At 38.0% G+C, this 17,411-nt stretch overlaps 1 pseudogene; it reads right to left on the bottom strand.

Moving 5' to 3' along the window:
- Positions 1–12,919: 12,919 nt before the first annotated feature.
- LOC130037018 (uncharacterized) lies at positions 12,920–13,018 on the bottom strand (annotated as a pseudogene).
- Between the last annotated feature and the right edge of the window lie 4,393 nt (positions 13,019–17,411).

The following is a 17,411-nucleotide window of genomic DNA, read 5'->3' as shown; positions in this document are numbered from 1 at the left end:
TTTATTTTTTAATTTTTATTAGTTAAACATCATGAGGCACAGTTGTAGACTTACAAAACATTGTGCTTGGATTTCATTTATACAATGATGGAGTACCTATCCCTCCACCAGTTCCCATTCTCCACCACCATGGATCCCAGTATTCCTCAGACCACCAATACCCCCCATGCCACCCAGCCTGCCACATTTTTCACTGTTCTATGTCAGCAGTCCTCCAGAATTACCACACTAAAAGTAAAATACATGTCTTAAACTAGTATTTTTTTTATTTTTTACGAAGTTTCAGAACTCTTATTGTAATGGTACCACTTTAACTTTCCCTTCTATTAATGAACAGCAAGGTTCTGAATAAACTTGTGGTTCAGAGATTCTGTCTCAAATCATCAAACCTAGCATCTGTACTTCAGAACAAATATCATGCTGAAGTAAAGCTTCATTCATACTCTTATTCTATGATATTAACGTCCTTTTATTTTTCCATGATAGTGAATAAATTGAGAGTAGAATTCATTACAATGTTAAGCTCTGTATGGCACTCATTAGTTTAAAAATCTCTAATATTTTTTTTAAAAAGCTTTTGTTTGGAAGAGTTTGAATCTGTGTCATAGCCCAAAGTGCTCAGGGATTACTCCTGGGTCTCTTCTAGGGATTACTGCTGATGATGCTTAGGAGATCATATGATATGAAAGATCAAACAGAGGTCAGCTCTGCGCAGGGCCAGTGCCTTACCAAATGGACTATCCTTCTGTCCCATGTCTCTTAGTTTTAAATGCAGTTTACACAGAAACTCTTTCAAATACAAATAAAACTAAAAATAGCAGCAACACATGACAAACAGGAAGAACTACAACATTTACCTCCAATCCTTGAGCACAGGGCCTTGTCCATTATCCGTAGAATACCCAGTAACAATGCCTTGCCTATTGCTGGTAGGTGCACAGTTGTTGCAAATATATGTTAACAGGAACATATATTTAATTAACTCTGCTTGGTACCAGTAACTACTTTGTTGTAAATGGGGGGGAAAAGAACGCAGTTTCTGACTGACCTGAGACTAACCAGTTAATAGATTTTCCCAGGAAAGGGTACTTGACTGGCTGGGAACAGAAAAACGTGAAAAGTGTTTTGCTACCTTTAATGTGGAAATTGATCCCAGTAATCTCTTAAAAATAACAAGCTTCAACTCTCGAAGGAATGCTGTATTCACTGATGAAAGAATGTTGGGAGAAAAGTCTGAAATGATGGGAAAAGAGACAATAAGTGCAAAAGGAAGGGCTTGAAATTTGGGTTCCTCTGAAAACAAAGCTTGAAACAACAAGCTCTGGTGGGAACATGATCTACTGCGAATGGGATCTGAGGAGGAAAAGAGTGATATCAGCGATGTGAACAAGGGAAATCCAAGTTAAGGAAGACTTTTAGCTAGCTGACTACCCCATGGGCAACATGGTTCCATGATGACCAGAAATTACCAATTAATTTACTTTAATTTTCTTTCTTTTATATGGTCAATTACAACATGTATTCTGTGTCTTCTTCAAACAGAATTTGGAGTATTCATTTCATTCTCAATATTCTGTTCATTGTGGTAAGCATCTTTAACAACTGCTGGATAACAGAATTATTTGATCAGACTTATTTTTTACTTTAATGTTTAGTTGAGATTACTGAATATTAGGTCTAAAGTGAAGTTTGTTTTGATTGGTAGAATTAGAGTAGCGAGGAGTAGGGATGGAATTAGAGTTTATGGGGTACCACATTCAGTTCCTAATAAAATAAGTAAAGGACAGTGTCCCAAATAGACTATTGAAAAAGATATTCATCTCCATTTAACCTGTAAATTCAGCATTTTCTATATTTAATTAAAAATGAAAGAATGTTCCTATATTTTGTCTTTTAAAGACATTCCAGATTGGTTAAGGAAACAAACACTGCATATGAAATCATAACAACGTAACCATAAAAACCTGATTACTGCTTAAATTTCCAAGAATGTCAGTGCTAAGAATTATTTCCCTGGATCTCCTTAGTGTACATGATAGTCATATGAATACACCTGTGTGGATATATCACTGGTATCTAATTTAGAGAATAGATATATAGTGATTAGATCACATAACTGAGTGTGATCTCAACTTTTCTACACACTCCCATGCCCCACACACCCAAAGACTTGTACTAATCCTTATAGATCCATGACTTTTCCTCCTCCCTTCTCCCAGAGTCTTTTAAAATTTCTTTTCAAGTACTAATGTAATGTGCTTTAGAAAATATTGAGTTAAACCTAATTGTTGTCATTTAGCTTTTAGATAGAGAACCAAGAAAATCTTATTAAAAGCGTATTTTTGTATTCTTTGAAAATGGTAATAAGAACATTATCCTTGAGTCCTCAATAGACATTATATAAAGTATTTTGTGAGGAATTCCCTGTACAAATCAATACTCGAAGAAATAAATGACTTCTCTGAATGAGAATGAACTGGGACATTTCAAAGTATCAATCAGTGAGTCAAAGATGAATCATAGCATCATATAGCTAAAAATGATCTTGATGTAATCTAGTGAACACCATTACATTTTTTTCTTATACCAGATTGTAGCACTTTTAATTTTTTAAATTATTATCCATTTATTTTTATCAGTGAAACACCATGAGGTACAGTTGTAGACTTACAAACTTTTGTGCTTGGGTTTCAGTTATACAAGTATCAAGTACCAATCCCTCCACCAGTGCCCATTCTCCACCACCAAGGAACCCAGTGACCCTCCCACCCCCCAACTCCCCCACTCTGCCCCAACTCAGGGCATACCCTTTTGCTTTTCCTTTACTTTAGGGTGCTGTGGTTTGCAATGGAGGTCAATATCATTACATTTTCAAAGAAGAAAATAGACCCCTAGATGTTCAAGACCCTGCTAGTCTCCTGGACTTCTTCCCAGCATGTACCTTGCTCCACGCCCGCCCTTTGGAAATAAGCTGGGAAGGAAAACTGGATGTTCCTTTCCTCACACTGACCTGAAAGACTCTTGCTGATTCTCAGCCACATCAACTATTTCATTTGTTTCCTGATATCACCTCCTGTCTTTTATTTTTTATTTTATTTATTTATTTATTTATTTATTTATTTTTTCTTTTTTATTAGTGAAACACCATGAGGTACAGTTGTAGATTTACAAATTTTTGTGCTTGGATCTCGGTCATACCACGATCAAATACCCATCCCTCCACGAGTGCCCATTTTCCACCACCAGGATAATATCCCTCCCCCAATCCTCCCATCCCCCCATCCCCCCCTGCCACTGTGGCAGGGCATTCCCCCCTGTTCTCTCTCTCCTCCTGGGCGCAGTGATCAGCCAAAGAGGCATTGAGTGGCGAACATGTTCAGTCCAGTCTACTTTCAACCTGCATCTCCCCTCCTGGGAGGATCCTCCAAACACCCTCCACTTGGTGTTCCCCTTTCTATATGAATTGTCCTTTCCCCTAGAATACCCAGCTGGCCTCTAAGTTATGGAGTAATTCTCCTGGTGTTGCTCTCAGCTATTCTTGGGTATTAATCTCATATTTTATTATTTTATATCCCCCAGATGAATGCTATCTTTCTATGTCTATCCCTCTCTTTCTGACTCATTTCGCTTAGCATGATACTTTCCATATTGTACCACTTGTCCAGGTTGGTTGGAGGACCCGAGCGGAGTCTTTTATTTTTTTTAAAAAATATTTGATTTGTTTCTGGAATAGAAAGAAAAAAACTAAATGGACTAATAAAACAAAAGCAAAATCAAACCTTTACACTCTGACATCAGAATAGTCCTTACAAGAGGGGAAGTAAAAGACTAAAATGGGTCGGGGAGTGTTGTTAGTTGGTTGTGGACAGTAGCTGGATATTTGACAGTGCATGGAGCATGAAGACAGAGTTGCTGAGATGAGGAAGTCTGTACTTGAAGCGAATACACTTTGTAAACTAGTCATCACAATTATATGTCCATATGAAATTTATCTACATATGCTTTGTGCCTCCCTTGCATTTATGTGTTATGCATGCCTTTATCCAGGGCTCAGAAATGCATCTGAGGGCATTCGGAAAATTAGATGAGGCCCATGTAGGGGGAGAGAATTAGTAAATAATTGGAGGAGGAAGAAATATGAGTTGGAGCTTACGAGATGTGTAAGAGGAATATATAGATATGTATGTATGTGTAAATACACATATATATGCATAAAAATATATATGGGCGGGAGTGATAGCATAGTGGGTAAGTTTGCCTTGCACGCTCAACCTGGGTTTGATTCCTAGGCTCCTCTCAGAGAGCCCGGCAAGCTACTGAGAGTAACCCTCCCGCATGGCAAAGCCTGGCAAGCTACATGTGATGTATTCCCTGAGTTTTTGTTAATAGCTTCCGTTTTTTAGAAAGCATCATAATAAATTATATTATTTAAAAATAAATAAGTTGGGTTTGTAAGTGGATTCTGTATGTTTGGAACCTGGGATGTATTTTCCTATGTAAGCTACATTAAACATGATATTTATAACAGAAATCCCATCTGCAGTACTATTCACAATAGCCAGAAGAAACTATGGTATGCCTACACAATTGAATACTACACAGTTGGCAGGAAACTGACATCATGAAATTTGCTTATAAATGGATGTACAGGCAAGAATATCATGCCCAATGAAATCAGTCACAAGGAAAGGGGTATAGTGATAGGACTACCCCTTTTTTGGATATAATAAACCAGAATATGAGACTAATACCCAAGGATAGCAGAAATACAGGCCAGGAGACTTGGTCAATCTTTGGACGCTTGCCACGAGTGCTGAAGGCGGGCATTTGGAATAAAGAAGGGACAGTTATGACAATGATAGTTGGAAGTGATTACTCTGGGTGAGAACTGAGTGCTGAAAGTAGGTAAAGGAATAAACGTGAGAACCTCTCAATATCTGTATTACAATCCATAATGCCCAAAGGATGAGAGAGAGAGAGAGAGAGAGAAAGAGAGAGAAAGAGGTGCCTGCCACAGTGTAGAGATAGCAGGCTGTCAGGGGGGGAGGGGTTTGAGGTTGGGAGAGGGAGTGGTGGGAGAGAAACTGGGGACATTAGCAATGGAACTGTATACTAGTGGAGGTTGGGTGTTGAAATATCCTATGAATGAAACTGAATCATGAAAAGCTTTGTAATGTGTGTCTCCTGCAGATTCAATACAAAAACATGATATTTAGTTTCTACCACCAAGACTAACCTATGAGTTTGCTGAAATGTATTTTTATCACCTTGGCTGGTCTCATTACATGGGTGCCTGTGTGGTAATTTTTTTTTATTTTATATAGACTGAAGATACAAAACTAATAGGGTTGGGACTTATGGTGGAAGGGGAGAAGAGCACAAAAACCTTGTTGACCACAGCTCAGCAGGGTCAGCTAGCTTTCGTGAAGACAGAACTCCTTCACTGATTTCCTCTTTTTAATGTGGAAAACTGAAAAGACTTTGCAGGCTGTCAGTGTGTTGTCCCCTCCAGTTCACACTATTTTCTTTTCGATCAGAATTGTTTAAAGATTATTTGAAAAATTTGGAGCTTAATGATTTGTTCTCATATATTTCCACTACATGGTGTCAGTGGGCATTGATCCAGGAAGGCCAGCATGAAAAAGTTGAGTTGTATGTCTTAACCACCAATGCCAACACTACTGTAAGTATGGAACCCAAAGTAAAATAGTTAAACTTCAAAATGTGTTTGTCAAGGAAATAGGTGGGAATGCAGGGTGAAATAGGTCATTTGTTGGTGGAGGGTTGCAGACACTGGTAGTGTAATTAGAATTGGAATATTATATGACAAAACTCCATTATAAATGATTTTGAAAATCAAAATTGCCTAAATTTAAAAAAAGAGAAGTCAACTTATGTCTATATTTCAAGAAAGCTTGTCTTAGCAAATTTTGGCAGGGAGACCATACTTGGTAGAGAGAGGGAGAAAGAAAGGGACAGTTGACAGTGGGGAAGAGAAGCCTGGATATCATGGAAGAGATGAAAGCTGATCTTAGAAGATTTGGAGCCATCAGAGTTTAGAGAGTTAAATGGTGAGACCATTGCAGTTTAGATAGTTAAATAGAGAGATTGGTTTCAGTCATCAGCAGTGTATACATAGAGAGAGCTCACAGATATTCAGGCTATATTACCTAACAAGGGGAGCGTTTTTTTCCTGAAGCACTATGTAAGGATAATATTTTGCCAGGAAGAATGATAAAAAGTTGGTTCTCTTTCACAGATTAATACATTAGAGATGAAAACTTTTATACAAAGGAATCTATCATCTTGTCCTGTTGCTCTATTTTCTTGTCATCATTCCATTCTCCCCCACAACCCTACCTAATCAGGGCTCTCGACATTTCTCAGCAGTGTCACCACATAGCCCCAGAGCATGTGTTAACTGCTGGTAGCTCACAGCCCTCATGTTTGTCCCCCATCCAAGCCAGAGCCATACTTCTGAAACCAAGGATATTTGCTGAAAGCCCGTTCTTCCTTGAAGTGGCAGTCATGGTTTACCTCTTCTTAATCATTTTGTTTACAAATTTAGATGAATGTCACTATAATAGTGACAGGGATTTTCCAAACTAAGAAAAGCATAAACATTTCCCTTTCCCCGAAGAAATTTGGGCTAGTTATTTTCTATCCACTGCTAATAATATGTGATAATTAGGAAACAGAACTGAAGTAAAAACAGGTACATTTGTCAATTTGGTGCCATGACTAGTCAGTCTGAGTATAAGTATGTATTTCTAGAAAAAAAAGCAGAAGAAAAGGAGTTGGTTGCTAGCAAAGAATGCCAAATCTCTGCCAAGAACTCCTTTGAAAATAAGAATTGTGACTATGGACGGAACATAATTGCAACTCAATGCCTCATTTGTAGACCACAACACCCAAAAGGAGAGAGAGAACAAAAGGGAATGCCTGCCACAGTAGCAGGGTGGGAATGGGGGGATCAGTGTGGGAGGAATACTGGAATCCATGGTGGTGGAAAATGGGGACTGGTGGAGGAATGGGCATTTGATCAATGTATAATCGAAACCCAAGAACAAAAATTTGTAAATGTAGAACTGTACCTCGTGGTGTTTCACTAATAAAAATTTTAAAAAATAAAATAAAATAAAAATTGTTTTGTCTGCCAGACATCAGGAGATGGGAACCTGAGTGAAGGTAAAAGATTAAATTAAGATTAAATTGGTTGACTTCTATTTTTCCTTGAGTACATTAATTTGATTTTGGAGTCAATTTATATGACAGTTCATCAAGGCACAGAAATTTTAACACTTCTCTTGTTTAAAAGTATAGTGATACACCATGTCTGTATCTCACATTATTTTTATTTTTGATAGTTTGACACAAAAGATACGTCAAAATCATAGATAAATGAAAATTATTCAAATAATTTTTGATTATTTAAAATTACTTTATAGAATTATATTATAGAATTTCATAAATTTTCAGATTATGCAGAGTCAAAGTACATGTATCATATTACACTCACTACTGAAAGGCCTACTCTGTCATTCACCGTTGTTCAGTTTTTCCACTTTGATTACACCTTTCCATTTGGAAACTAAATAGTCTCATAGTTCTAAAGTTTGTTTTTATTGCTTGGAAAGATCAGAATTATGCAATTTTCAACATTGGATGAAACTAGAGGATATCATGCATGTAAAGTTAGCCTTAAGGAAAGGAACAGATACAGAGAGATTTTTCTCATATGTGGATTTTAAAGACAAACAGCAAGGTAGCAACAAAGGTTCAAGAGCAATGTAAGGGGAGAACTGATCCACACAATTGAGTCAGGGGATTGGGAGGGAGGGATTCTGGGGTTTTGGGGGGATAGGGAGGGTTTATTATTTGAGAGAATGAGGAGTGTCATGTTGGAATTATGTGTATGAGAAACCATTATTAATTGAAATATACATCATAGAATATAAATAATGTTTTAGACGTTTGTCTGTCTCATTTTATTCTATTAATTAGATTTCTCCATATGCCACATATGCATGAACTTGTTGGATACCTATCTTTCTCTGCCTGGTTTATGTCACTAAACATAATATCCTCATGTTATCCATTTTTATACAAATAATAAGAAGATTTCACTTCATACAACTGAGTAGTATTCCATTGCTTTACCACCGTTCATTTTCAAAATTTGTGGTTTAAAAGATACAAACATTGGTTTTAACAATGCTCTGGTGTTTTAAAATTTTTAGTTTAGGGAAGCAAAATAGATTTTACTGAAAAACACTTAGAAACTTGTGAAACAGGTGTAGGGTGGAATGGAATATATGTTCAAGGAGAACACTTGTTTAACAAAGCAAGCAAAGAGAGACATAGAGAAAGGAAGCACGGTATTTCTTCAAGGGAGAACACAAGCTTGAGGACCAAGCCCACTCTGGTAGTTTAGGAATAAGAACTTGGAGTGGTATGAACTTAACTTGTGCACTTTACGGGAGAACCTGAGTGAAACTATTAGAAGTACGTTCAGGAGCATGATAAACTGGAGTCTGCACTTGGAGGGAGGAGGGTAGAGATTTCTTTGGGGAGATCCGGACTATGGAGAACAGTAATATTATAACATTAATGATAGTATCGTACCGTGGGATTCCAATAAAATCTTTAACAGTGGCGTCAGATATGATATCATTCTTAGGTATTTGGATTTCCTGTGGAAACAACGGGAAAGCTGAGTTTATGCACTGGATGCCTCAGCCTGAAACAAGGTCAACAAGTCATGAATGAAAAATTTCAAGTTAGATGGATCAAGGATTCTGATCCCAGTGGAAGGCTAGCTTTCGGGTGGACAATTTCTACTGATGGCCTGATGTAGATTCTGATCCTCGGACATGTAACAGAAAGGAGGTAGTGACAGGTATCCTCAGAAGTGAAGCCTCTGAGACAGAATTCATTCATGCCAACATACGGGTTATCAATGTTTGCTCATGGCTGCTACCCTTATAACATGTCATCCAATGGTTTTATGGTTTCAATTTACTGTGTAAATGTAAAGATGAAGTTTCTAAATGGAAGGTAAAAATCTGAGGCCCTCAAGATGATGAATTATGGGGATGCGGGGGGGGGGAGCTGGAGCTATACAGCATGTAGGGCATTTACCTTGCACACGGCCTACCCAGGTTAGATTGCCAGCATCCTGTATGTTCCCCCCCAAGCACCGTGAGGTGTAATTCCTGAGTGCAGAACCAGGAGTAAACCCTGTGCATCGCCACGTGTGACCCAAAAACACACACAAAAAAAGATGATGACTTGCCTTTAGATATTTTGAAGTCAAGTAGAAACAGCCAGAAATCTCCCCAGAAAAGAGTTCTCCTGGGTCGAAAACATCATCACCTCTAGCGTGAGAAGATACAGAAAATAAGGTTTCCATTTTATGCCAAGTTAAAGCAAGCCAGACATGATCTTGGAAAGTTTGGCAAAGGAAAGCATGGCTATAGGAAGGATAAGGTGACAACTGAGGCTTAGAGGTAAAATATACAAGAGAAGCAAAGGTCAAGATGTAGGCGGTACAGTGGCGACAAGGTATACTAAGAAGAGCATTTTTTAAAAAATAAAATGCAATGACACATCAAATAAGACCTTTTTAAATGTTTCAGAACAGGGATATAACTCAGTGATAGAGCATTTGCCTTCCATTGTATGATGATCTGGGATTGATACTTAGCATTGCAAACAGCATTATTTTTTAATTTTTAATTTCTTTCTTGCTTGCTTCCTGGCTTGCTTGCTTTTTTGGTTTTTTGGGTCGCACCTGGCTATGTATAGTGGTTATTTTTTATTTTTAAAAAGACTTATAATTTTACCTTTTTACCTGTGGTTTAAAAGGAAATCTAAAATATTTTAGAGTAAATATATTTGAGGAAGAATAAAATTCACAGGAACTACTTAGTGTTCTTAATGATACAGGAATCAGAATTTTGAGGTTAATTGTATGGGTATTGCATAAATAATTTTTCCCCATTACGTGGGCTCTCTTTTTATCATGGGCACCATTTTTTCTAAGTTGCAGAAACTTCTTAGTTTAATGTAGTCTCATTTGTTTATCTTCACTTCCTCTTCCTTGGTCAGTGGTGTTTCATTCTAGAAGTTTCCATTAGCTTGAATGTCATGAAGGGATCTTCCCACATTTTTCTCCATATATCTTAAGAATTCAGGTATGATATTGAGGTCTTTAATACATTTGATCTGACTTTGTGCCTGGCACTATAAAGAGATCTGAGTTCATTTTTTTTGCATGTTGCTGTCCAGTTTTCCCAGCACCAGTTGCTGAAGAGAGTTCCTAGCTCAACTTCATATTTCTTGAGCCGTTATGAAAGATTCGGTAATAATAATCTGAGGGCCAGCGTCAGGATATTTGACTATATTCCATTGTTCTGAGGCCTGTCTTTATATGAATGTCATGATATTTTGATTACTACAACTTTGTAGTAGGGTTTGAAGTTGGGGAAGGTGTTCCCTTCTTCTTTTTACCAAAGATTGCTTTAGCTCTTCATGGGAGAGAAGGTTGTGTATGAGTTTCAAGAGTGTTTAATCAATTTCTTTGAAAAATATCATGGGTATCCTTATAGAATGTGCATTAAATCTTTATAGAGCTTTGGGGTGTATTGCCATTTTGACAGTACTGAATCTCTCAATCTGTGAGCATGGGATGTGATTCCATTTCCTCATATACTCTCTTTTTTCGTGAAGTAGTGTTTTGTAGTTTTTTTTTTTTTGGTATAGTTCCTTAACCTTTTTAGTTGATTCTAATATACTAGATTTTCTGAGGTATTATTGTGAATGGGATTGTTTTTCTCTATCTCTTTTTTCTCTTTCATTATTAATATATGGGAAAGCCATGGAGTACCGGATATTACTTTTGTAATATGCTACTTTACTAAACAAATCTATTGTTCCCAGGTGCTTTTTTGTAGATTCTTTGGGATTTGCTAAGTATAGTATCATGTCGTCTCCAAATAGTAAAAGCTTGAGTTCTTCCTTTTTTATCTGGATGCCCTTGATATCTTTTTTTTTTTTTACCGAAATCATATGGCAAGTACTTCAAGTACTATGTTGAATAGGAGTGGTGAGAGTGGGTAACTTGTTTTGTGCCTGATTGTATTCTGGGATTCTAGCTCATTGATTTCTGCTCCAAGCCTTTAGTTTTTCCCCATTGAGAATAACGCTTGCTTTGGGTTTGTGGTAATTTGCTTTGACTAGATTGAGGAAAGTACTTTCAACTCCCATTTTGTTGAGAGTTTTTCATCATGAAGAGGTGCTGGATGTCATCAAATGCTTTATCTACATATATTGATATGATCATATGACTATCTTTATTTTATTGAGATGGTGTATTCTGTTGATTGACTAGAGAATGTTAAGCCATCCTTGCATCCCCAAGATAAACCTACTTGGTCATAGTGTGTGATCTTTTGTTGAATTACTGGATTCTCTTTGCTGGTATTTTCTTGAGAATCTGTGTATCTGTATTCATCAAGGAAATAGGTCTGTAATTTTCAATTTTTGTGGTGTCTCTGTCTGTTTTGAGTATTAGGGTGATCTTTGCCTCATAGAAACTATTTGGGAGTATTTCTGATTCTTCAATTTCCAGGAAAATCTTGAAAAATGTTGGCAGCATTTCCTCTTTAAAGGTTTGAAATATTTCACTATTGAATCCATCTGGGCCAGGGATTCTGTTTGGGGGGGATACTTTTGACCATCATTTCAATTTCCTTGGTAGTGATAGGTTCAAGTATTCCAAATCTTCTTGGTTCAACGTTGGGAGGCAATTGGAATCCAAAAATTTATTAATTTATTCAAGATTCTCTCATTTCCTGCTGCAAAGTTTCTCAATATAATCTCTGATGATCCTATGGATTTCTGTAGTTTCTATTAGGATATGCCCATTTGCATTTCTGATTTGATTTATTAGAATTCTTTCTCTTTGTTAATTTGAGAGGCTTCTCGTGGTTTATTGATCTTATTTATTTTCTCAAAGAACCAGCTTTTGCTCTTATTGGTCTTTTGGATTGTATTTTGGGATTCTAGCTCATTGACGTCTGGTACAAGTTTTATTATTTCCTTCCTCCAGCCTAGTTTGGACTACTTTTGTTGGTCATTTTCCAAAATCTTGAGCTCTAATTTATTCATGTAGATCCTCTCTTTCTTCCTGATGAATTCTGGCAGAGCTATACTCTTTCCTATTAACACTGCTTTTGCTGTGTCCCACAAGTTCTGGTAGCTCGTGTACTCATTCTCATTTGTTTCTGGAAACTTTTTATTTCCTCTTTGATTTCTTCTCTAAGCCAACAGTTGTTCATTACTTCCCTTAAAGAAAATATTTCCTTGCTGAGCTTTAGTCTGTTTGATCTATTGAGAAGTGACAAAGTAGTGTTGAAATCTCCAACTAGTATTGTGTTGCTATCAATGTTTTTCTTTAAGTCAATTAGAAGTTGTTTTTAAGTATTTTGCTGGTCTGTCATGAGGAGAATCTACATTGAGGAGGGTGAGTTTTTTCTGATGTACAGATCCCATGATCATGAAGAAATGACCTTCACTGTCTCTTATAACCTATAGCCTGAAGTCCATGTGGTCTGATACTAGTATGGCCACTCCAGCTTTGTGGAGGTGTTCTTTTCTTTCTTGAAGAATTGTTTTCCAGCCTTTGAATTTGAGCCCATGGTTGCTTTGATTGTTCAGAAGTGTTTCTTCAGGCAGCAGAATGTTGGGTTCAGTTTTATAATTCATCTTCCCATTCTGTGCCTCTGAATTGGCACATTTAGTCCATTGACATTGAGAGAGATTGTTGTGATGGGGATTTGTGCTATCTTTATGTAGAATTTTTGTACTTGTGCGGATTGTCTTAGCTTAAAGTAGCCCTGTTAATTCTTCTTGCAACAACAATATGGAACACTTTACAAGTTTGCATGTCATCTCTGTGCAAGGACAATGCTAATCTATGTATCATTTCAATTTTAGTATATATGTCATCAAATATAGTATGAGTTAATTTTTCCATATTTTTCTCTACTTATTAATTTGAGGGTTGTCCTTACTCACTCCTATGGCAGACAGTGATTCATAAGCAAGGTATGTATTTCAAAGCAGCTTGAATAGATAGATTTAGAACTTTAATGTCCCAGAAAGAAAAATATGGTTTTTACCATATTATCTTTTTCCATACCCAAGGCATCAGTTTTACAAAATAATTCTTTTGGAAGATAGTATATGAGTCTTGTTTAATGCCCTTCCCTGAAACCTTCATTAAGACCATTAAACTAGAGCCTTTTGCTGTTCTCACCTCAGTCCCTTGTACATCTCCAGGAAAAGGTGGATGGTGTTGTCTGCAATTTGACCACCTTGAATGTAAGTCGGATTTTTCTCCTGAATGAAGAGGTGAGGAGCATATTGATGATTTCATTCCACCTTATTACAAGTTCAACTTGAAAGGAAGGTGAGACTCATGAGGCTCCTGTAAAGGACAGAAAAAAGGGTCTCAGTGAAGTTTAATGGCCAACACATAGTAGCAACACAGATGACTCAAAGTAGCCTGTGTGCATCTTTGTGTATAGTGAGTTTCATATCTACTGATAGTGATTCTCAGTCATGACACACAGGCAAAACAGACCTGTAATTAAAAATCTAGTTCTCTGAGCAGAGTGGGGTCTCTGAGGTGATTGAACAAGTGTATAGTAATTTATTACTAAGCACATAAGTAGTTTGAATGATGTGTACTTTTCGATCTAAAATTAATTCCAAATATGTCTAAAATTACAGTGTCCTGACCCCGCACCTGGCTTTCCTCACCTGGGCACCTTGGAAGGGTCGGGGTTAGTTTCCCTCACCTCCTGATTAGAGCCCCGGTAGCTGATGAACTCTGCTACCAGCTATAGGTACGCTTAAGACCACTCTCCCCAAGCTTGAAGGAGCCTCATGCATGAAGGAATTGGAAGCAGAACCTGTGTAAACACACAAAAAATAAAAGGCCGGTGGTCTGGCCGTTTCCCCACTCCACGAAGGTCAATGGCGATGGTCAGGAGATGGAAGGAAATGGGGGCCAGGCTGGTTGTTCCTAGCAGCAGGTTATTACATGGAAGAGATGTATGACATGGAGGCCTCAGGAATCCTCAAGCACGTGCGCGCACTGTGAGCCCGGAAGTTCCCCTTATATAGATCATAGAACCTCTAAAAGGCGCATTACAGTGAATTCATAAAAGGAGTTACAGAAAGAACATTGAGGCAGCAATCCATATGTTGTTTCTTTACATCCACATTGTTTCCTTACATCAGCAGGCCAGTAATACTGGCCTCTAGAAAGAAGATACAAAGCCAAACTGAAACCTTTCACAAGCACTTTCACAAGCTGTAAGCACCTTGATTTGCATCCCAAAGACCAGCCTGGCTAGAGCTGGGAATCTATATCCCAAAGATCAGTCCTGACTAGCACCTGAGATCTGCAGATCTAAGACCAGCTAGGTTTCTGAGAGAAAAGGCAAACTGTCTCATTATACTGAAATCATTTACTGAAGGCAGTTTGAAGGGGAGAAACAGTCTCATCCAAGCTAGTCAGGACACACAGGAAAACAGCTTCTAGGAGGTGTTTCTCCTCTCCTTGTCCAACCAACATATAAGCATATATAATATTAATCATTTTGTATGAACACAGTAAGAAATGCATTGAGCTTATAGAATTGCTCTTCTAGGGCCATTTCAATCTCAGACTGCAGTGCTCAGGCCAGATATCTTTCCTATTCCTAGCAGCAGGGCCCCTAATGTCGTCGTTACTTTTGGATCATGACATCATTTGCCTATGATCCATCTCTTAACTTATAGTTAAGAATCGTGGCACCTTGGCCTGGCCCATCGCGATGCCAGGGTAGCACATAACTTACCGGCTTGCCCTTGTTCCATCCAGTCCCACGTCGGGACCCTGCCCTTGGGGTACTAGGAAGTGAGGGCAACTGAGGCTTAAGTTGAGAAGGCAGATGCCCAGGAGTGAATAATATTCAAAGCCAATCAATTCCTAAGTTACAAAGCATATTAAGTAATTGTCTTCCTGTACCAATACAAAAGGACATTGCATTAAGGTAAACTGTTCAAAACACACAAGGAGACGGAGGAAGGCAATATTAACTTACAGTATAGCTTCAGTGTCTAAGAAGGAGGAGACCTTACAAATTGGTTGGGGAAGAGAGCATAGAAGTGGTTACAGACAGAAAAAGTAATGGGAGTGTCTCGGGAGCACTGTGATGGGTGCAATTTGATAAACCTAAGCTCCATATACTCCAACAGAACCCAGGTGTATGGGAACAGGGGATGAGATCTCCAAAGCTGCTCAGATCAAGAATGGACCCCCTCCATTAAGATCCACCATCTTCTAGTAGCTAAATGTTACAACCACGAACTGCCCCTGGAGCCATGTCATCCCATCAATGGCCAAGATCCAGAGACTGGATATTGTTGATAAGATAACAACTCTTATTGTTCAGTTCTCACTCCCAGAGAACCTGGTAGGCTTCTGCGAGTATCATGCCTGCATGGCAGAGTCTGTGTTTCTGGTCACTGTTTCTTTTGAGGTACAGAAGCTGCTTAATTTAAAATAGTCCCCTTTGTTTATCTCTGTTTCCAGTTGCTTGGCAAGTGGCGTGTTATCTTTGAAGATACCTTTAACTTCAATGTCGTGGAGGGATATGCCGACCTTGTATTCAATGTACATGAGGGATTCTGGTCTGATTTTGAGGACTTTGACGCATTTTTATCTGACTTTTGTGCATGGTCTTAGGTAGAGGTCTGAGCCATTTTTTTTCCATGTAGCTGTCCAGTTTTTTTCTGCACCGTTTGTTGAAGAGGACTCTCTTGCTCCACTTCACATTTCTTGCTCCCTTATCAAAGATTAGATGATTATATATTTGAGGGTGTGTGTCAGTATATTCAATCCTTTTCCAATGGTCTCCGGCTCTGCCTTTGTTCCAGTACCATGCTGTTCTCATTATTATCACTTCATAGTAGAGTTTGAGGTTGGGGAAGGTGATGCCCCATCATTTTTTCCCCAAGATTTGCTTTAGCTATTCGTGGGCGTTTGTTGTTCCATTCGAATTTCAGGAGTGCTTGATCAATTTCTATGAAGAATGTTATGGGTATCTTTATAGGGATCACATTGAATTTGTACAATGCTTTGGGGAGTATTGCCATTTTGACAATGTTAATTCTCCCATTCCATAAGCAGGAGATATGTTTCCATTTCCTCGTGTCCTTTGTTATTTCCTGTTGTATAGGTCCTTTACCTCCTTAGGTTAGCAGATTCCAAGGTTCTTGATTTTTCTGAGGCACGATTGTGAATGGAATTGTTTTATCATGTCACTTTCTTCTCTCTCATTATTTGCATATAAAAAAGCCATAGACTTTTGGGTATTGGTTTTATAGCCTGCAATTTTACTATGAAAGTCTATTGTTTCTAGGAACTTTTTTGGTAGAGGTTTTAGTATTCTTTAAATAGAGTATGATATCTGCTGTGAATAGTGAGAGCTTATTTCTACCTTTCGTACATGAAAAATCCTTAATATCTTTTTCTTACCTTATTTCTATTGCAAGTACTTCCAGTACCACCTTGAACAGAAGTGCCAAAATGAACTTTTACTTAGCACTTTTTGTCTGTAAATTTCTATGCTAAGAACAGTGGAATAAACAGTGATATCTTAGTAATTTACAAGTAAATTATGAAGACAGATAATATAAAATAATTTCTTTGTACAAATTTCCAAAATGTGTCGCTTTTATTAAATACATTAAGAATAAATCGTAGATCTTGATTATACCCTGAAGATTATTTACTTGTTAGAAGTTACCTTTCTAAAATGCAATAAAGTGACACATTTTGAAAATGTTGATTATTCGCTCATTAATTCAATGAATCTTTGTTAGTCTGGTGGTGCATTGCCTCCAGGAAGTCAACCTGTACCCTCAGGTGAGTGCATCAACAGTCTGATGGTGTCTTCATGATTCCTGATAACCTCAAATGGCCACTGTGCCTCTGGCTGGATCCCAAAACCTCAGTACTACGTTTCCCGAGAAATTAAACTCCCAAAAGATATGTGGGAGCCATGTTCACAAACCACCCCTGGCTCAGTTATACAAGCTAATGGATTGGTCTTGTTTCAGAGACCCATAAACAAATCTTGAAAGAGATCAAAAGCCACAGTGAACCTTGGACCTGCAAAAGGATGAACACACTAGGGTAAATCGAGGGAGGCAGGTTAGTTGGGTGCCCACCCAACCAGAACCTAGTGCAGCCACTTGCTCCCACAATCCAAAATCGCCACCATGCCCTCGTCTGGTTTCCAAATTCTCAGGATGGCTCTCACTGAAATATAACAGCTGAAAATTCAGATATG

Source organism: Sorex fumeus, unplaced genomic scaffold (assembly GCF_029834395.1).
Source record: "Sorex fumeus unplaced genomic scaffold, SorFum_2.1 ptg000070l, whole genome shotgun sequence".
In the NCBI taxonomy this organism is placed as follows: Eukaryota; Metazoa; Chordata; class Mammalia; order Eulipotyphla; family Soricidae; genus Sorex; species Sorex fumeus.
This window is presented reverse-complemented; position numbering and strand designations above follow the sequence as displayed.